Source organism: Heterodontus francisci, chromosome 15 (genome assembly GCF_036365525.1).
Source record: "Heterodontus francisci isolate sHetFra1 chromosome 15, sHetFra1.hap1, whole genome shotgun sequence".
Classification (NCBI taxonomy): domain Eukaryota; kingdom Metazoa; phylum Chordata; class Chondrichthyes; order Heterodontiformes; family Heterodontidae; genus Heterodontus; species Heterodontus francisci.
The window spans coordinates 726,558-748,680 of NC_090385.1; the positions used below are offsets into that span (position 1 = coordinate 726,558).

General features: G+C 47.3%; 1 protein-coding gene across 2 annotated transcripts in view; it reads left to right on the forward strand.

Annotated features, from left to right (window-relative positions):
• The first annotated feature begins 243 nt into the window (after positions 1-243).
• Positions 244-22,123, forward strand: part of ccdc160 (coiled-coil domain containing 160) — a 50,227-nt gene continuing 28,347 nt past the window's right edge. The window contains exons 1-2 of one of the 2 annotated variants that reach the window (XM_068047906.1): positions 279-321; positions 1,312-1,403. The gene's annotated coding sequence lies outside the window, so the exon portion shown is untranslated. Of the gene's footprint in view, positions 322-1,311; positions 1,404-22,123 lie in introns of both variants that reach the window. The other variant, XM_068047907.1, reaches the window with a different exon arrangement.

The window sequence follows — 22,123 nt, forward strand, 5'->3', positions numbered from 1 at the left end:
ATTGAATAAGTCTTGTTTAATAATAAATTAATAATGTTGTTGTGTATTGAGGAAACCTGGTTGGTGGATTTTATTCTGAAACTAAAATAAAGTATATAATTGGCAGTTCCGAAGAAGGGTCACTGACCCGAAACGTTAACTCTGCTTCTCTTTTCACAGATGCTGCCAGACCTGCTGAGTGGTTCCAGTATTTCTTGTTTTTATTATATATAATTGGCTGCACTGGTAACTGGGCAAACATTTAAAGATATGTTGTGACCCATGAGGAAGTGGAACTAGAGAAAGACAGTGCACTCCTCCAGTCTCGGTCGTAACAAGAGTGTAAGTAGAACATTTATTGAAATAATACAAATTCTGTGATTCTGTGAAGAATACAAGTACAGGCAGGACATTAATTAAAATTTAATCAGTAAAATAATTAATTAATTAAACACTAAAGATGGTAGGGCAGGTGATGTGTGGCAGCTGCAGAATGTGGGAGCTCGTGGAGACCTGTGTGATCCAAGGCAAACACATATGCAGCAAGTGTCCATGGCTGGAGGAACTTCAGCTCAGAGTCACTGAGCTGGAGGCTGAGCTGCAAACACTGCAACACATCAGGGAGATCATAGGACTTAGGAACATAGAACTTAGGAGCAGGAGTAAGTCATTCTGCTCTTCGAGCCTGCCCTGCCATTTGATAAAATCATGGCTGATCCGATTGTAATTTCAACTCCACTTTCCTGTCTGCCCCCCATAACCCTGGACTCCCTTGTCTATCAAAAATCTGTCTAACTCAGCTTTGAATATATTCTATGATCCTGCCTCCACTGCTTTCTGGGAAGAGAATTACACAAACTAACAACCCTTTGAGAGAAAAAAATCTCCTCATCTCTGTCTTAAAAGGGAGGCCTCTTATTCTTAAACTGTGTCCCCAAGTTCTAGTCTCCCCCAGAAGAGGAAACATCCTCCCGGTATGCACTCTATCAAGTCCCTTCAGGATCTTATATGTTTCAATAAGATTACTTCTCATTCTTCTAAACGGCAACAGGTATAGGCCCAACCTGTTGAACCTTTCTTCATAAGACAAGCCCTTCATCCCCAGAATTAGTCGTGTGAACCTTCTCTGAACTGCTTCTAATGCAATTATATCCAAATTATTTGGGAAAGTTACCTGGACACTTTGTTCCAAGAGGCTGTCACACCCCTAAGGATAGGGTCATTTGATTTGGTCCACGGTCAGGGACAGGAGGCTGTGACTGCCAGTGAAGCAGGTATGGGGATCGTGAAGGTAGAAATGAAGGAGCCTCAGCCTTTGCAATTGTCCAACAGGTTCAAGGTTCTGAAATAAAAACAAGAAATGCTGGATTCACTCAGCAGGTCTGGCAGCATCTGTGGAAAGAGAAGCAGAGTTAACGTTTCAGGTCAGTGACCCTTCTTCAGAACTGACAAATATTGGAAATGTAGAAGATTTTAAGCAAGTAAAGCGGGGGTTGGGACAAGAGATAACAAAAGAGGTGTTGATAGGACAAGGTCACAGAATAAAACTGACCAGAAGATCATGGAACAAAGGCAAACGGTATGTTAATGGTGTGCTGAAAGACAAAGCGTTAGTACAGAGAGGGTGTGAATTGACTGTAAAGCACAAAGCACTCCAAGCACTAACATTAAATTTTTTTTTTTTTTTAAAACAAACACTGGGTAGGTACAGTAGAAACAAACGAAACACATTAAAAAACCTAAAATAAAATAAGCAAATAAAAACGAAAACATAACTAAACATAAAAAGTGGGGCCCGTCATGCTCTGAAATGATTGAATTCAATGTTCAGTCCGGCAGGCTGTAGTGTGCCTAATCGGAAAATGAGATGCTATTCCTCGAGCTTGCATTGTTGTTCACTGGAACACTGCAGCAATCCCAGGACAGAGATGTGGGCATGGGTGCAGGGGGGTGTTGAAATGGCAAGTAACTGGAAGCTCGGGGTTATGCTTTCAGACTGAGTGGATGTGTTCCGCAAAGCGGTCACCCAGTCTGCATTTGGTCTCCCCAGTAGAGGAGACCACATTGTGAGCAGCGAATACAGTATACTACATTGAAAGAAGTACAAGTAAATTGCTGCTTCACCTGAAAGGAGTGTTTGGGGCCTGGGATAGTGAGGAGAGAGGAGGTAAATGGGCAAGTATTACACCTCCTGCGATTGCAGGGGAAAGTTCCGTGGGAAGGGGACGAGGTGGTGGGGGTAATGGAGGAGTCAACGAGGTGTCACGGAAGGAAAGATTCCTTCGGAATGCTAACAGGGGAAGGGAGGGGAAGATGCATTTGGCAGTGGCATCACGCTGGACGTGGCGGAAGTGGTGGAGGATGATCCTTTGGATCTGGAGGCTGGTGTGGTGGAAAGTGAGGACTAGGGGAATCCTGTCGCAATTCTGGGAGGGAGAGGAAGGGATGAGAGTAGAGGTGCAGGAAATGGATCGGACACAGTTGAGGGCCCTGTCAACCACAGTGGGGAGGAATCTTCAGTTGAGGGAAAAGGAAGACATATCCGAAGCACTGTCATGGAAGGCAGCATCATCAGAGCAGATGCATTGTAGACGGAGAAACTGGGAGAATAGAATGGAGTCCTTACAGGAGACAGGGTGTGAAGTGTAGTCGAGGTAGCTGTGGGAGTCAGTGGGCTTATAATGAATATTAGTAGACTGCCCATCACCAGAGATAGAGAAGTCGAGGAAGGGAAGGAAAGTGTCGGAGATGGACCATGTAAAGGTGAGAGAAGGGTGGAAATTAGAAGCAAAGTTGATAAAGTTTTGCAGTTCGGGGCAGGAGCAGGAAACAGCACCGATACAGTCATCAATGTACTGGAAAAAGAGTTGGGGAAGGGGGCCTGAGTAGAACATAGAACAGTACAGGCCCTTCGGCCCACGATGTTGTGCCGACCCTTTAACCTACTCTAAGATCAAACTACCTACATAACCTTCATTCTACTATCACCCATGTACCTATCCAAGAGTCACTTAAATGTCCCCAATGTATCTGCTTCTACTACCACTGCTGGCAGTGCATTCCTCGCACCCACCACTCTCTGTGTAAAGAACCTACCTCTGACATCTCCCCTAAACCTTCCTCCAATCACCTTAAAATTATGCCCCCTGGTGATAGCCCTTTCCGCCCTGGGAAAAAGTCTCTGGCTATCCACTCTATCTATGCCTCTCATCATCTTGTACACCTCTATCAAGTCACTTCTCATCCTTCTTCGCTCCAATGAGAAAAGCCCTTATCAAACGCCTTGCTAAAATCCATATACACCACATCCCTGCTCTTCCTTCATCAATGTGTTTTGTCACATCCTCAAAGAATTCAATAAGGCTTGTGAGGCATGACCTGCCCCTCACAAAGCCATGCTGACTATCTCTAATCAAACTATGCTTTTCCAAATAATCAAATCCTGTCTCTCAGAATCCTCTCCAATAATTTGCCCACCACCGACGTAAGACTGACTGGTCTGTAATTCCCAGGGTTATCCCTATTCCCTTTCTTGAACAAGGGAATAACATTTGCCACCCTCCAATCATCTGGTACTACTCCAGTGGACAGTGAGGACGCAAAGATCATCGCCAAAGGCGTGGCAATCTGTTCCCTCGCTTCCCGTAATAACCTTGGGTATATCCCGTCTGGCCCCGGGGACTTATCTATCCTCATGTCTTTCAAAATTTCCAGCACATCCTCCTTCTTAACATCAACCTGTTCGAGCATATCAGCCTGTTTCACGCTGTCCTCACAAACGACAAGGTCCCTCTCACTAGTGAATACTGAAGCAAAGTATTTATTAAGGACCTCCCCTACCTCCTCCGACTCCAAGCACAAGTTCCCTCCACTATCCCTGATCGGCCCTACCCTCACTCTGGCCATCCTCTTGTTCCTCACATAAGTGTAGAACGCCTTGGGATTTTCCTTAATCCTACCCGCCAAGACTTTTTCATGTCCCCTTCCAGCTCTCCTAAGTCCATTCTTCAGTTCCTTCCTGGCTATCTTGTAACCCTCTAGAGGCCTGTCTGATCCTTGCTTCCTCAACCTTAAGTAAGCTTCCTTCTTCCTCTTGACTAGCTGTTCCACATCTCTTGTCATCCAAGGTTCCTTCACCCTATCATCCCTTCCTTGCCTCATCGGGACAAACCTATCCAGCAGTCGCAGCAAGTGCTCCCTAAACAACCTCCACATTTCTGTCGTGCATTTCCCTGAGAACATCTGTTCCCAATTTAAGCTCCCCAGTTCCTGCCTAATAGCTTTGTAATTCCCCCTCCCCCAATTAAATATTTTCCCATCCCGTCTGCTCCTATCCCTCTCCATGACTATAGTAAAGGTCAGGGCGTTGTGATCACTATCACCGAAATGCTCTCCCACCGAGAGATCTGCCACCTGGCCTGGTTCGTTGCCAAGCACCAAATCCAACATAGCCTCCCCTCTAGTCGGCCTATCTACATATTGAATCAGGAAACCTTCCTGGACACACCTGACAAAAACTGCTCCATCCAAACTATTTGCACTAAGGAGGTTCCAATCAATATTAGGGAAGTTGAAGTCACCCATGACAACAACCCTGTTACTTCTGCACCTTTCCAAAATCTGCGTCCCAATCTGTTCCTCCGTGTCTCTGTTGCTATTGGGGGTCTATAGAAAACTCCCAATAAAGTGACTGCTCCTTTCCTGTTTCTGACTTACACCCATAATGACTCAGTAGACAAACCCTCCTCGACGACCTCCCTTTCTGCAGCTGTGATACTATCCCTGATTAACAATGCCACTCCCCCACCTCTTTTACCTCCCTCCCTCTTCCTTTTGAAACATCTAAACCCCGGAACATCCAACATCCATTCCTGCCCCTGTGATATCCAAGTCTCCGTAATGGCCACAACATCGTAGCTCCAAGTACTGATCCATGCTCTAAGTTCATCACCCTTATTCCTGACACTTCTTGAGTTAAAATAGACACACTTCAACCCATCATACTAGCTGCAACTTTGCCCTGTCAACTGTTTAACCTTCCTCGCAGACTCTCTGCACTCTGTATCTGCCTGTTCAACAGCTACCCCATCCACTGTTCCGTAGCTCCGGTTCCCATCCCCCTGCCAAACTAGTTTAAACCCTCCCGAAGAGCTCTAGCAAACCTCCCGCCCAGGATGTTGGTGCCCCTCCAGTTCAGATGCGACCCGTCCTTCTTGTACAGGTCCCACCTTCCCCAGAAGGTATCCCAATGATCCACATATCTGAAGCCCTCCCTCCTACACCAGCTCTTTAGCCACGTGTTCAGCTGCACTCGCTCTCTGTTTCTAGCCTCACTAGCACGTGGCACCGGTATCAATCCTGAGATTACTACTCTGCTCGTCCTGCCTTTTAGCTTCCAACCTAACTCCCTATATTCACTTTTCAGGTCCTCATCCCTTTTCCTAGCTATGTCATTGGTACCGATGTGTAACACGACTTCTGGCTGCTCCCACTCCCCCTGAAGAATCCTGCAGACTCGATCCGAGACATCCGTGACCCTGGCACCCGGGAGGCAACATACCATCCGGGAGTCCCGTTCGTGACCACAATCTCCTGTCTGTTCCTCTAACCATTGAATCTCCTATCACTATCGCTCTCCTATTCTCTCCCCTTCCCTTCTGAGCCACAGAGCCAGGCTCAGTGCCAGAGACAAGGCCGCTGTGGCTTTCCCCTGGTAGGTCGTCCCCCCCAACCGTATCCAAAACGGTATACTTATTATTGAGGGGAACGGCCACAGGGGATCCCTGCACTGTGCGCCTATTCCCTTTCCCTCCCCTGACGGTCACCCAGCTACCTTTATCCTATAACTGCTATCACCCCCTCAGCCTCCCGCATGATCCGAAGTTCCTCCAGCTCCAGTTCCCTAACGCGGTCTGTGAGGAGCTGGATGTTGAGTGCACTTCTCACAGGTGAAGTCAGCAGGGACACAAGTGGTGACCCTCACCTCCCACATCCTGCAAGAGGAGCATGCAACTGCCCTAGCTTCCATCCCCTCTGCTCGAAATTGACAACAGAGAATAAAAACAAATAAAGGAAAACCTTACCTTACCAAACGCTCCACACAAGAGTCCTTTTTTTTTGGTCAGAAGAGGATGGGTGGGAAACACTACACGTGTAGTGTTTCAGGTTTAGCCACTGCCCGAATATATAAGTTCACTTACCCAGCAGTCCCCATGTGGTACCCAGCAGTCCCCATATAGCTCAACTTACCTTCCCGTTTCTGGCGCGTTTTTTGAAACCTCCAGTCCTGTTGCTCCTCGGGCTGCTCTGGTCACTTACACTCTCACTCACGGGTTTTGGCCCGTTTTTTTTGAAGCCTCCGGTCCTGCTGCTCCTCGGGCTGTTCTGGCTCCTCTCACTCTCTCCCTCACAGGTTTTGGCACGCTTTTTGAAACCTCCGGTCCTGTTGTTGCTCGGGCTGTTCTGGCAGGACTGGAACAAGGAATGTTCGACATATCCCACAAAAAGACAGGCATAACTAGGACCCATGCGGGTACCCATCGCAACACCTTTTACTTGATGGAAGTGAGTAGAGTTGAAGGAGAAGTTATTCAATGTGAGAACAAATTTAGCCAGGCGGAGGAGGGTGGTGGTGGATGGGGACTGGTTGGGCCTCTGTTCAAAGAAGAAGCGGAGAGCCCTCAAACCGTCCTGGTGGGGGATGGAGGTGTAGAGGGATTGGACGTCCATAGTGAAGAGGAGGCGGATTGGGCCAGGAAACTGGAAATTGTCAAAATGACGTAGGGCATCAGAAGAGTCACGGATGTAGGTGGGAAGAGACTGGACCAGGGAGAAAAGATGAGTCAAGATAGAAAGAAATATTTTCAGTGGGGCAGGAACAGGCTGAAACAATGGGTCTGGTTCGAGGTTCTTGCAGTCTGTAAAGACAAAAGTGAGGGCTACAGGGTGGATGAGCGAACTGACCATGGCACTGTGGTACAGGAAGCCATTCAAGCAGGGGGAGTTAATAGGAATGTTGTGGTGGTAGGGGACAGTATAGTCAGGGGATAGACACTGTTCCCTGAAGCCAAAAGCGAGAGTCCATGATGCTGTGTTGCTTGCCCGGTGCCAGGGTTTGGGACATTTGCTCATGGCTGGAAAGGAACTTGCAGTGGTAAGGGGAGGATCCAGTTATCATGGTCCACATAGGTACCAATAACATAGGCAGGACTAGGAAAGAAGTTCTGCTTACAGAGTATGAGCAGCTAGGGGTTAAATTAAAAAGCAGAACCTCAAAGGTAATAATCTCTGGATTATTACCTGAGCCACAAGCAAATTGGAGTAGGGTAAATAAAATTAGAGAGTTAAATGCATGGCCCAAAGATTGGTGTGGGAGAAAAGGGTTTTGATTCTTGGGGCACTGGCACCAGTACTGGGAAAAGTGGGAGCTGTACCATTGGGACGGTCTTCACTCGAACCATGTTGGGACCAGTGTTCTGGCGAGTCATATAACTAGGGCAGTGGAGAAGGCTCTAAACTAAATAGTGGGGGCAAGGGATCAAGTGAGGGAAGATGTGATAAATTAAAGAGAGAGGACAAGGCAAGAGAGCACAGTAGCAAGAAGGGAATTGATAATCTGAGTGTGGCAGAGAGGGACAGAGCGTAAAAACTTAACAGTGCACCAACAGATAAGGCGAGAGGTTGTGAAAATAATAATAAGATAGAATTAAAGGCGCTCTATCTGAATGCACACAACACAGAATTAGATGAATTGACAGCACAATTGGGAGGAAACAGATATGATCTAACTGCCATTACGGAGACATGGCCACAGGGTGACCAAGGCTGGGAACTGAATGTCCAAGGGTATTCAGCATTTAGGAAGGATAAGCAAAAAGGAAAAGGATCTGGGGTCGCAGTCTTAATAAGAGACAAGAACAGTATATTAATGAGAGGGGATCTTGGATCGAAGGATCAAGATGTAGAATCAGTTTGGGTGGAGCTAAGAAACAGCAAGGGGCAGCAAACATTGGTGGCAGTTATTTACAGGCCACCAGTTATATTAATGTTGGGCACTGTACCAATCAGGAAATTACAGTTGTATGTAACAAGGGTAATACAGTAATCAAGAAGGAATGAAATCTACATATAGACTGGGTAAACCTAATTAGCACTAATGCTGTGGAGGATGAATTCCTGGAATGTATAAGAGAACCAACTATAGAATGGGCTATTATAGATCTAGTATTGTGCATTGAGAAAGGGCTAATTAATAATCTTGTTGCAACAGAGCCTTTAAGGAAGAGTGACCATGATATGGGCGGCACAGTGGCGCAGTGGTTAGCACCGCAGCCTCACAGCTCCAGGGACCCAGGTTCGATTCTGGGTACTGCCTGTGTGGAGTTTGCAAGTTCTCCCTGTGTCTGCGTGGGTTTTCTCCGGGTGCTCTGGTTTCCTCCCACAAGCCAAAAGACTTGCAGGTTGGTAGGTAAATTGGCCATTATAAATTGTCACTAGTATAGATAGGTGGTAGGGAAATATAGGGACAGGTGGGGATGTTTGGTAGGAATATGGGATTAGTGTAGGATTAGTATAAATGGGTGGTTGATGGTCGGCACAGACTCAGTGGGCCGAAGGGCCTGTTTCAGTGCTGTATCTCTAATCTAATCTAATCTAATCATATCACAGAATCACAGGATTGTCACAGCTCAGAATGTGGCCATTCAGCCCATCATGTCTGCACCGGCTCTTCGAATGAGCAATTCACCTAGTGCCACTCTTCCGCCTTCTACCCATAATCCTGAACATTCTTCCTTTTCATATAACTGTCTAATTCCCTTTTGAATGCTTCAATTGAACCTGCCTCCACCACACTCTCAGGCAGTGCATTCCAGACCTCAAACACTTGCAGCATGAAAAAGTTTTTCCTCATGTCGCTTTTGTTTCTTTTAACAATTACTTTAAATCTGTGCCGTCTCGTTCTCAATCCTTTCACGAGTGTGAAAGTTTCTCCATATCTACTCTGTCTAGACCCCTCATGATTTTGAATCAACTCTCCTCTCAGCCTTCTCTTCTCCAAGGAAAACAATCCCAACTTCTCCAATCTATCTTCATGACTGAAGTTCCTCATCCCTGAAATCATTCTCATGAATCTTTTCTCTCTAAAGCCTTCACATCTTTCCTGAAGTGCAGCACCCAGAACTGGATGCAATACTCCATCTGTGCCCACTCATTATCGATCCTTTCATGAGCGGTAACAGTTTCTCTCTATCTACTCTGTCCAGATCCCTCATGATTTTGAATACCTCTATCAGATCACCACTCAGCCTTCTCTTCTCCAATCTGTCTTCATCATTTGAACCATTCTCCCAAATCTTTTCTGCACCCTCTCGAATGCCTTCTTTCCTAAAGCGCGGCACCCAGAAATGGATGTAATACTCCAGCTGAGGCTGAACTAGTGTCTTATACAAGTTCAACATAACTTCCTTTCTCTTGTACTCTGCCCCGATTAATAAAGCCCAGGATACTGTATGTCTTATTAACTGCTCTCTCAACTTGTCCTGCCACCTTCAATGACCTCTGCACATATACACCCAATTCCCTCTGCTCCTGGACCAGCTTTAGAATTGTATCCTTTATCTTATATTGTCTCGCCATGTTCTTCCTACCAAAATAAATCACTTCACATTTTTCTGCATTGAATTTCATCTGCCACCTGTCTGCCCATTCTCTATATCCTGTTGCAAGCAGTTCGTATTTTCACTGTTTGCTGCACCTCCAAATTTGGTATCATCGGCAAATGTTGAAATTCTACTCATATTCCAAGATTCAAGTTATTTATATATAGCAAAAAAAGCAGCGGTCCTAGCACTGACCCTCGGGAACATCACTGTCTACCAACCCTCAGTCTGAAAAACAACCATTTACCACAACTCGCTGTTTTCTGTCCTTAAACCAAATTTTTATACAATTGGATACTGACCCTCCACTTACCTAGAGGGAGTCTGGAGCAGTGGTGGCGGGAGTGGCAGACCCTGCGTGGAACCTACTACTGGGAGCGGATAAAGAGAGACCCAGGCTCAGGGCCTTCCATTTACCTGGAGGGAGTTGAGAACAGCAGACCCTGTGTGGAACCTACTACTGGGAGCGGATAAAGAGAGACCCAGGCTCAGGGCCTTCCATTTACCTGGAGGGAGTTGAGAACAGCAGACCCTGTGTGGAACCTACTACTGGGAGCGGATAAAGAGAGACCCAGGCTCAGGGCCTTCCATTTACCTGGAGGGAGTTGAGAACAGCAGACCCTGTGTGGAACCTACTACTGGGAGCGGATAAAGAGAGACCCAGGCTCAGGGCCTTCCATTTACCTGGAGGGAGTTGAGAACAGCAGACCCTGTGTGGAACCTACTACTGGGAGCGGATAAAGAGAGACCCAGGCTCAGGGCCTTCCATTTACCTGGAGGGAGTTGAGAACAGCAGACCCTGTGTGGAACCTACTACTGGGAGCGGATAAAGAGAGACCCAGGCTCAGGGCCTTCCATTTACCTGGAGGGAGTTGAGAACAGCAGACCCTGTGTGGAACCTACTACTGGGAGCGGATAAAGAGAGACCCAGGCTCAGGGCCTTCCATTTACCTGGAGGGAGTTGAGAACAGCAGACCCTGTGTGGAACCTACTACTGGGAGCGGATAAAGAGAGACCCAGGCTCAGGGCCTTCCATTTACCTGGAGGGAGTTGAGAACAGCAGACCCTGTGTGGAACCTACTACTGGGAGTGGATAAAGAGAGACCCAGGCTCAGGGCCTTCCATTTACCTGGAGGGAGTTGAGAACAGCAGACCCTGTGTGGAACCTACTACTGGGAGTGGATAAAGAGAGACCCAGGCTCAGGGCCTTCCATTTACCTGGAGGGAGTTGAGAACAGCAGACCCTGTGTGGAACCTACTACTGGGAGTGGATAAAGAGAGACCCAGGCTCAGGGCCTTCCATTTACCTGGAGGGAGTTGAGAACAGCAGACCCTGTGTGGAACCTACTACTGGGAGTGGATAAAGAGAGACCCAGGCTCAGGGCCTTCCATTTACCTGGAGGGAGTTGAGAACAGCAGACCCTGTGTGGAACCTACTACTGGGAGTGGATAAAGAGAGACCCAGGCTCAGGGCCTTCCATTTACCTGGAGGGAGTTGAGAACAGCAGACCCTGTGTGGAACCTACTACTGGGAGTGGATAAAGAGAGACCCAGGCTCAGGGCCTTCCATTTACCTGGAGGGAGTTGAGAACAGCAGACCCTGTGTGGAACCTACTACTGGGAGTGGATAAAGAGAGACCCAGGCTCAGGGCCTTCCATTTACCTGGAGGGAGTTGAGAACAGCAGACCCTGTGTGGAACCTACTACTGGGAGTGGATAAAGAGAGACCCAGGCTCAGGGCCTTCCATTTACCTGGAGGGAGTTGAGAACAGCAGACCCTGTGTGGAACCTACTACTGGGAGTGGATAAAGAGAGACCCAGGCTCAGGGCCTTCCATTTACCTGGAGGGAGTTGAGAACAGCAGACCCTGTGTGGAACCTACTACTGGGAGTGGATAAAGAGAGACCCAGGCTCAGGGCCTTCCATTTACCTGGAGGGAGTTGAGAACAGCAGACCCTGTGTGGAACCTACTACCCTGACATGCCAGAGTTAAAAAAAAAAATCAAACTGTGACATCACAGGAAAGCAGTGAGTTGATTGGCTGGTGAGTATTGCTGCTTTGGAAGTTTGGCGAGTGAGGGAATCTTAAGGGTCAATCACTTTCTAAAAATCTAGTCTTGTCTGCAGAAAGCATTTAACTAAAATTTACAGCTTAAATAAAGTTTAAGTGCTTGCAGCTGCACCTTGTTAATTGGAGAATTGGCTTAAGCCACTTTTCAGGGGGCTAGAGTCAGTCAGTATAAAAGTGAGCCATCTCACAATGCTGACTTTGTTTGCACTAGAGTGCGACAGTGGAAGTTTGGTAACTGAGGAAGTTCGGTAAGGAGGGAGTGAGGAGCTCCTTTCATTTCCTACCTGTCCTCAGTGAGGGGAGCTGAGAGCTTCCAAAGAGCACAGCTGACTTGGAAAAGACTCGGAAGGCGGAGTTCCAGACCGGTAAGTATAAAAAACTTACCTCTGGTAAAAAACTGAAAGTGAGTCACAGGAAAGCTGTGACCTGATTGGCTGGTAGGGAATTTTTTTTACTGAATTTGAAAATAAAACATTGATAAAAATTGATTAAAACCCTAATTAACTAATTAATAAGTAGAGTAACTAAACCAGAGGGAGGAGATTACTGTATTTAGTTAGCATTTAATATTTATAGTAGGAATCTAGCACTAGGGACCATATAGTTATTATAACAATTTAGTAAGGATTTAATAAATATTTATTTATCTTAAATTAATTTATTAATTAGTGCTCGAAATGTCAGTTAGAGGGGTGAAGTGCTTCACCTGTGAGATGTGGGAGGTCTGTGACTCTTCCAGCGTTCCAGACGACTACATCTGCAGGAAGTGTACCCAGTTGCAGCTCCTCACAGACCGCATGGATCGGTTGGAGCGGCAACTGGATGCACTTAGGAGCATGCAGGTGGCAGAAAGTGTCATAGACAGGAGTTTTAGAGAAGTGGTTACATCCAAGGTGCAGGCAGATAGATGGGTGACCGCTAGAAGGGGCAGGCAGTCAGTGCAGGAATCCCCTGTGGCTATCCCCCTCTCTAACAAGTATACCGTTTTTGGATAGTGTTGGGGGGGATGGCCTATCAGAGGAAAACAGCAGCAGCCAGAGCAGTGGCACCACGGCTGGCACTGTTGTTCAGCAGGGAGGGACAAAGTGCAGAACAGCAATAGTTATAGGGGACTCTATGGTCAGGGACACAGATAGGCGCTTCTGTGGACGTGAAAGAGACTCCAGGATGATATGTTGTCTCCCTGGTGCCAGGGTCAAGGATGTCTCTGAACGGACAGGGGGCATTCTGAAGGGGGAGGGTGAACAGCCAGAGGTTGTGATACACATCAGTACCAATGACATAGGCAGGAAGAGTGACGCGGTCCTGCAGGGGGAGTTTAGGGAGTTAGGTAGAAAGTTAAAAGACAACACCACTAGGGTTGTAATCTCTGGATTACTCCCTGTGCCACGTGCCAGTGAGGCTAGAAATAGGAAGATAGTGCAGCTCAACACGTGGCTGAGCAGCTGGTGTAGAAGGGAGGGTTTCAGATATCTGGACCATTGGGATCTCTTCAGGGACAGATGGGACCTGGACAAGAAGGACGGGTTGCATCTAAACTGGAGGGGCACTAATATCCTGGCTGCAAGGTTTGCTAGCGTCACTCGGGAGGGTTTAAACTAGTGTGGCAACGGGGTGGGAACCAGAGCAGTAGGACAGCTAGTGAAGTAAATGAGGAGGACATAGTAAATAAGGCCAGTAGGACTAAGAGGAAGAGCAGGCAGGGAGATGTTGCTGAGCACAGCGGGACTGGTGGTCTGAAGTGCATTTGTTTCAATGCGAGAAGTATAACAGGTAAGGCAGATTAACTTAGAGTTTGGATTAGTACTTGGAACTATGATGTTGTTGCTATTACAGAGACTTGGTTGATGGAAGGACAGGATTGGCAGCTAAACGTTCCAGAATTTATAAGCTTCAGGCGGGATAGAGGGGGATGGAAAAGGGGTGGGGGAGTTGCATTACTTGTTAAGGAGAATATCACAGCTGTACTGCGGGAGGTCACCTCTGAGGGGTCGTGCAGCAAGGCAATATGGGTGGAGCTCAGGAATAGGAAGGGTGCAGTCACACTGTTGGGGGTATTCTACAGGCCTCCCAACAGCCAGTGGGAGGTAGAGGAGCAGATATGTAGACAGATTTTGGAAAGATGTAAAGATAACAGGGTTGTAGTGGTGGGTGATTTTAACTTCCCCAATATTGACTGGGACTCACTTAGTGCTAGGGGCTTCGATGGGGCAGAATTTGTAAGGAGCATCCAGGAGGGCTTCTTGAAACAATATGCAGATAGTCCAACTAGGGATGGGGCCGTACTGGACCTGGTATTGGGGAATGAGCCCGGCCAGGTGGTCGAAGTTTCAGTGGGGGAGCATTTCGGGAACAGTGACCATAATTCCATAAGTTTTAAGGTACTTGTGGATAAGGATAAGAGTAGTCCTCGGATGAAGGTGCTAAATTGGGGGAAGGCTAATTATAACAATATTAGGCAAGAACTGAAGAATTTAGATTGGGGGCGGCTGTTTGAGGGTAAATCAACATCTGACATGTGGGAGTCTTTCAAATGTCAGTTGATTAGAATCCAGGACCAGTGTGTTCCGGTGAGGAAGAAGGATAAGTTTGGCAAGTTTCGGGAACCTTGGATAACATGGGATATTGTGAGCCTAGTCAAAAAGAAAAAGGAAGCATTCGTAAGGGCTGGAAGGCTAGGAACAGACTAATCCCTTGAGGAATATAAAGACAGTGGGAAGGAACTTAAGCAAGGAGTCAGGAGGGCTAAAAGGGGTCATGAAAAGTCATTGGCAAACAGGATTAAGGAAAATCCCAAGGCCTTTTATACGTATATAAAGAGCAAGAGGGTAACTAGGGAAAGGGTTGGCCCACTCAAGGACAGAGATGGGAATCTATGTGTGGAGCCAGAGGAAATGGGCGAGGTGATAAATGAGTACTTTGCATCAGTATTCACCAAAGAGAAGGACTTGGTGGATGATGAGCCTAGGGAAGGGAGTGCAGATAGTCTCAGTCATCTCATTATCAAAAAGGAGGAGGTGTTGGGTGTCTTGCAAAGCATTGAGGTAGATAAGTCCCCAGGGCCTGATGTGATCCCAGAATACTGAGGGAGGCAAGGGAAGAAATTGCTGGGGCCTTGACAGAAAACTTTGCATCCTCATTGGCCACAAGTGAGGTCCCAGAGGACTAGAGAATAGCCAATGTTGTTCCTTTGTTTAAGAAGGGTGGTAAGGATAATCCAGGAAATTATAGGCCGGTGAGCCTTACGTCAGTGGTAGGGAAATTATTGGAGAGGATTCTTCGGGACAGGATTTACTCCCATTTGAAAACAAACAAACTTATTAGCGAGAGGCAGCATGGTTTTGTGAAGGGGAGGTCATGTCTCACTAGTTTGATTGAGTTTTTTGAGGAAGTGACAAAGATGATTGATGAAGGAAGGGCAGTGGATGTTATCTATATGGACTTCAGTAAAACCTTTGAAAAGGTCCCTCATGGCATACTGGTACAAAAGGTGAAGTCACACGGGATCAGAGGTGAGCTGGCAAGATGGATACAGAACTGGCTTGGTCATAGACAGAGGGTAGCAGTGGATGGGTGTTTTTCTGAATGGAGGGATGTGACTAGTGGTGTTCCGCAGGGATCAGTGCTGGGACCTTTGCTGTTTGTAGTATATATAAATGATTTGGAGGAAAATGTAGCTGGTCTGATTAGTAAGTTTGCGGACGACACAAAGGTTGGTGGAGTTGCGGATAATGATGAGGATTGTCAGAGGAGACAGTAGGATGTAGATCGGTTGGAGACTTGGGTGGAGAAATGGCAGATGGAGTTTAATCCGGACAAATGTGAGGGTATGCATTTTGGAAGATCTAATGCAGGTGGGAAGTATACAGTAAATGGCAGAACCCTTAGGAGTATTGACAGGCAGAGAGATCTGGGCGTACAGGTCCACAGGTCACTGAAAGTGGCAACGCAGGTGGATAAGGTAGTCAAGAAGGCATACGGCATGCTTGCCTTCATCGGTCGGGAGATAGAGTATAAAAATTGGCAAGTCATGATGCAGCTGTACAGAACCTTAGTTCGGCCACACTTAGAATATTGCGTGCAATTCTGGTCGCCACACTACCAGAAGGATGGTGGAGGCTTTGGAAAGGGTACAGAAGAGGTTTACCAGGATGTTGCCTGGTCTGGAGGGCATTAGCTATGAGGAGAGGTTGGATAATCTCGGATTGTTTTCAGCGGAATGACGGAGGTGGAGGGGCGACATGATAGAGATTTACAAAGTTATGAGTGGCATGGACAGAGTGGATCGTCAGAAGCTTTTTCCTAGGGTGGAAGAGTCAGTTACTAGGGGACATAGGTTTAAGGTGAGAGGGGAAAAGTTTAGAGGGGATGTGCAAGGCAAGTTCTTTACACAGAGGGTGGTGAGTGCCTGGAACATGTTGTCGGGGAAGGTGGTGGAAGCAGGTACGATAGTGACGTTTAAGAGGCATCTTGACAAATACATGAATAGGATGGGAATAGAGGGATACGGTCCCCGGAAGTGCAGAAGATTTTAGTTTAGGCAGGCATCAAGATCGGCGCACGTTTGGAGGGCCGAATGGCCTGTTCCTGTGCTGTACTGTTCTTTGTCCTTTGCCTTCCAGCCTTAGAGCGGGAAAAACTGGACAGCAGCTGTAAGTAGGAGCAGAGAAGGCTGAGGGGGGACATGATTGAAGTATACAAAATTATGAGGGGCATTGATAGGTTAGATAGGAAGAGATTTTTTCCCTTAGTGGAGGGTTCAATAACCAGGGGGCATAGATTTAAGCTAAGGGGAAGGAGGTTTAGAGGGGATTTGAGAATTTTTTTTTTTTTAGGTATGGCAGGACAACTCGGTCGAATGGAATGTCATCCTGTGACATGTGGAAGTCATGGACACACCATTTGTCCTTGACAAAGACATCTGCAGGAAGTGTCACCAGGTGCAGAAGCTTGTGCTCAGAACTCGAGCAGCAGCTGGAATCACTGTGGTGCATCCACAAGGCAGAGAATTATACGGATAGCAAATTTAGGGCAGTGGTCACACCGCAGGTTGAGTGTGCAGACAGAGGGAATGGGTGACCGCCAGCAGTCTAAGAGAATCAGGCAAGTATTGCAGGAGTCCCCTGAGTCGATCTCGCTCACTATCCAGTTATCCATTTTGGATACTGGTGAGGGCAATGTTCCTCAGAGCAGTTCAGCCAGTTCAAGGTCTGTGGCACCACGGGTGGCTCAGCTGCAGAGGAGGGGAGGAAGAAGAGTGGAAGAGCAATAATGATAGGGGATTCAATAGGGAACAGACAGGCGTTTCTGCGAACGTAGACCTGACTCCAGGATGGTGTGTTGCTGCCCTGGTGCCAAGGTCAAGGATATCACAGAGCGGCTGCAGGACATTCTTTTGGGGGAGGGTGAATAGCCAGAGGTCGTGGTCCACACTGGTACCAACAACATAGGTAGGAAGAGGGATGAGGACCTGAAAGCAGATTTTAGGGAGCTAGGAAAGAGATTAAAAAGCAGGACCTCCAAAGCACTAATCTCAAGATTACTCCCAGTGCCACGTGCTCGTGAGCAGAGGAATAGGAGGATTGAACAATTGAATATATGGCTGGAGAATTGGTATAGGAGGGAGGGCATCAGTTGGCTGAGCATTGGGACCGGTTCTGGGACAGGTGGGACCTGTACAAGATGGACGGGTTGCACCTTAGCAGCACAGGGACTAACATTCTTGCAGGGAGATTTGCTAGTGCTGTTGGGGAGGGTTTAAACTTTATTGGCAGGGCGATGAGAACCTGAGAGAGAGCTCAGATTGGAGGGAAACAAAACAGGTAAGAGGAAGTAGAAAAATAGTCAGCAAAAGTAGAAGACAGATGAAGCAAAGGCAGGCATCAAATAGGATCAGAATGTGGAATAATGTTAAAAAGAACGAGTTAAGGGCACTCTATCTGAATGCACACAGCATTTGCAACAAGGTAGATGATTTGAAGGCACAAATAGAGGTAAATGGGTATGATTTAATTGCCATTACAGAGATGTGATTGCAGGGTGACCAAGGCTGGGAACTGAATATTCAAGGATATTTGTCATTTAGGAAGGATAAGCAAAAAGGAAAAGGATCTGGGGTCGCAGTCTTAATAAGGGACAAGATCAGTATATTAATGAGAGGGGATCTTGGATCAAAGGATCAAGATGTAGAAACAGTTTGGGTGGAGCTAAGAAACAGCAAGGGGCAGCAAACATTGGTGGCAGTTATTTACAGGCCACCAGTTATATTAATGTTGGGCACTGTATCAATCAGGAAATTAGAGGTGCATGTAACAGCTGGGATTTTTACTGAGCTCCCAATGTCGGGCTCCATGGCAGGGGGAGTCCGGAAGATTGTTCCATTAGCGGCCCACCACGGAGCCACTGGTAGTGCCGTGCCCAATCTTCCTGGCAGCGGCGAGGCTACGGGGCAGCCCCCCCGCCACTGGCTGATGGTACCCGGATTAACATATTTCAATTAATGAAATGAATACATTTAAATAAAATCAGCAGCAATCTTACCTTCGGGTTGTGATCATCCGAGCGGCGGCCAGCACTCGGGCACCTTCACTTTCCCGTCCAAGGAAAACAGGCGCCACCATGGTGCGGAAGAGGGGAACTTATGATTTTTAGTGCAGTTGCGGCCGGGGTGGGGGGAAACGGGCTCGAATGCAAATTACAAGTGTAGGGGAGGGTGGGAAGGGGAGGTCTCTGCTCTTTGATCGGAATGGAGGGGAAAGGGCAAATGTTGAATTTAATTGTTATTGGGGGTGGGAAGGGGTGATAGATTCATCGGTGGTACATTGGGGGGGTAGCCCTTTAAAAAATTTAAATGACCCAGTAGGGCTGGCTGTCCTGTAAAAATGGGCCTATCACCTGCACATAGGCAGCTAACGTCATTGCCGGTGTCTGAGAGGCCGCCCCCTCCACATAATTGGTGGGGAGTGGGGTGGCCCAACCGGCTCATTATCCTTGGCCACCGGGAGGAAGATCATGGCGGCAGGCAGCCCGCACACGCGGGCCAGTATTTTTTTTGCCTGCTGCGTCCCCCGAAGTTCATAAACTTTTAACTTCACCCCTTCCACCATCCCCTACACCAATCAGATCAGTTTGACCCCGCGACCTCAGATTACCCTGGAAGGGGAGAGGGCAAATGTTGAATTTAATTGTTATTGGGGGTGGGAAGGGGTGATAGATTCAGCGGTGGTACAAAAACATTTGAGCAACAGGTGAAGCTAGCTGTTTCATGCTGCTACTATGCAGTAGCAACACGTGTGGTGTTCACCACTAACAGGATGCTGCTGTCAAGCCAAAAAGACGTTCTGCCTATCACACAAATGAGTAATGTGATATATGAATTTCAATGTCAGTCTTCTTTGGCCTCCTTATCTCGAGACACAATGGGTAAGTGCCTGGAGGTGGTCAGTGGTGTGTGAAGCAGCGCCTGGAGTGGCTATAAAGGCCAATTCTAGAGTGACAGGCTCTTCCACAGGTGCTGCAGAAAAGTTTGTTTGTCGGGGCTGTTACACAGTTGGCTCTTCCCTTGCACCTCTGTCTTTTTTCCTGCCAACTGCTAAGTCTCTTCGACTCGCCACACTTTAGCCCCGCCTTTATGGCTGTCCGCCAGCTCTGGTGAACGCTGGCAACTGACTCCCGCGACTTGTGATCAATGTCACAGGACTTCATGTCGCGTTTGCAGACATCTTTAAAGCGGAGACATGGACGGCCAGTGGGTCTGATACCAGTGACGAGCTCGCTGTACAATGTGTCTTTGGGGATCCTGCCATCTTCCATGCGGCTCACATGGCCAAGACATCTCAAGCGCCGCTGACTCAGTAGTGTGTATAACCTGGGGATGTTGGCCACCTCGAGGACTTCTGTGTTGGAGATATGGTCCTGCCACCTAATGCCAAGGATTCTCCGGAGGCAGCGAAGATGGAATGAATTGAGACGTCGCTCTTGGCTGACATACGTTGTCCGGGCCTCGCTGCCATAGAGCAAGGTACTGAGGACACAGGCTTGATACACTCTGACTTTTGTGTTCCATGTCAGTTCGCCATTTTCCCACACTCTCTTGGCCAGTCTGGACATAGCAGTAGAAGCCTTTCCCATGCGCTTGTTGATTTCTGCATCTAGAGACAGGTTACTGGTGATAGTTGAGCCCAGGTAGGTGAACTCTTGAACCACTTCCAGAGCGTGGTTGCCGATATTGATGGATGGAGCATTTCTGACATCCTGTCCCATGATGTTCGTTTTCTTGAGGCTGATGGTTAGGCCAAATTCATTGCAGGCAGCCGCAAACCTGTCGATGAGACTCTGCAGGCACTCTTCAGTGTGAGATGTTAAAGCAGCATCGTCAGCAAAGAGGAGTTTCCTGATGAGGACTTTCCGTACTTTGGACTTCGCTCTTAGACGGGCAAGGTTGAACAACCTGCCACCTGATCTTGCGTCGAGGAAAATTCCTTCTTCAGAGGACTTGAACACATGTGAAAGCAGCAGGGAGAAGAAAAACCCAAAAAGTGTGGGTGCCCTGTTTCTCACCACTCAGGATAGGAAAGGGGTCAGATGAGGAGCCACCATGTTGAATTGTGCCTTTCATATTGTTATGGAATGAGGTGATGATACTTAGTAGCTTTGGTGGACATCCAATCTTTTCTAGTAGTCTGAAGAGACCACGTCTGCTGACGAGGTCAAAGGCTTTGGTGAGATCAATGAAAGCAATGTAGAGGGGCATCTGTTGTTCACGGCATTTCTCCTGTATCTGACGAAGGGAGAACAGCATGCCAATGGTCGATCTCTCTGCACGAAAGCCACACTGTGCCTCAGGGTAGACGCGCTCGGCCAGCTTCTGGAGCCTGTTTAGAGCGAATCGAGCAAAGACTTTCCCCACTATGCTGAGCAGGGAGATTCCACGGTAGTTGTTGCAGTCACCGCGGTCACCTTTGTTTTTATCGAGGGTGATGATATTGGCATCGCGCATGTCCTGAGGTACTGCTCCATCGTCCCAGCACAGGCATAGCAGTTCATGTAGTACATGCCAATGTCAGTGTGATATTAGGTATACAGGCCGTATGTCCCAAAGACTGGCGGATCGCATCAAACAGCATGTCCCTTCCACTGTTGGCAATAGGCAAGGTACAGACTGTACCCAACCAGCCCATGCTTGCAAAACTCAATACAGTGTCCAACATTAGATGTGATTCCATGATTGGACAACATTTGCTAAATAATCCTCAGTGTACTAAGAATTATGCTGACAACCAATTTAAGATTGTCAGTCAGGCTCGCAGTGTGGCGCATTTGCATTTACTGGAAGCTACATATATTAATACACAGGGCCCTATTCTTCACACTTTGTGCCTGTTTCAGCTAAACAAAATAAGTGACAACCATTTGCTGGCTCATTCCTCGGGGAAATGCCTTGACCAATCAGTCAAACTGCCTGGTTTAAATTTCAAACAAAGCTTGGCAGTCAACTGTCAGTCACCATAAACTGGTATATTCCTCATGGCAACACCTCTACCAATCAGAGTCCACCTGCCAACCAATCAGCACTCTCTTCTCATGCATCATAAATTTGTTGCTTCCCCTTTCATTGGTTATTCTTGCATATTGTCCTGATGAATGCAAGATGAAAAGCTTCAACAAAATGTCTCTGTTTTCAACAATACTCAAGTTCTGTACTACCAAACGAATATCTGATTTTTATTGAACATAGGAATAGGAGGAGGCCATTCACAGAATCACAGAATTGATACGACACAGAAGGAGGCCATTTGGCCCATTGTGTCCACACTGGCTCTCTGAAAGAGCAACTCCCTCATTTCCATTTCCCCACCTTCTCCCTGTAGCCCTACACATTCTTCCTTTTCATATAACTGTCTAATTCCCTATTGAATGCTTCATTTGAACCTGCCTCCACCACATTCTCAGGCAGTGCATTCCAGACCTTAACCACTCGCTGTGTGAAAAAGTTTTTCCTTATGTCACTTTTGCTTCTCTTAAGAAATAGTTTAAATCTGTGCCCTCACGTTTTCGATCCTTTCAGGAGTGGGAACCGTTTCTCTCCATCTACTCTGTCCAGACCTCTCATGATTTTGAATGCCTCTATCAAATCACCTCTCAGCCTTCTCTTTTCCAAGGCAAACAGTCCTAACTTCTCCAATCTATCTTCATAACTGAAATTCCTCATCCCTGGAACCATTCTCGTGAATCTTTTCTGTACTCTCTCCAATGTCCTCATGTCTTTCCTCAAGTGCAGCGTCCAGAATTGGATGCAATGTTCCAGCTGAGGCCGAACTACTGTCTTATACTAGTTCAACATCGCTACATTGCTCTTGTACTCTATGCCCCTATTAATAAAGCCCAGGATACTGTATGCTTTATTAACTGCTCT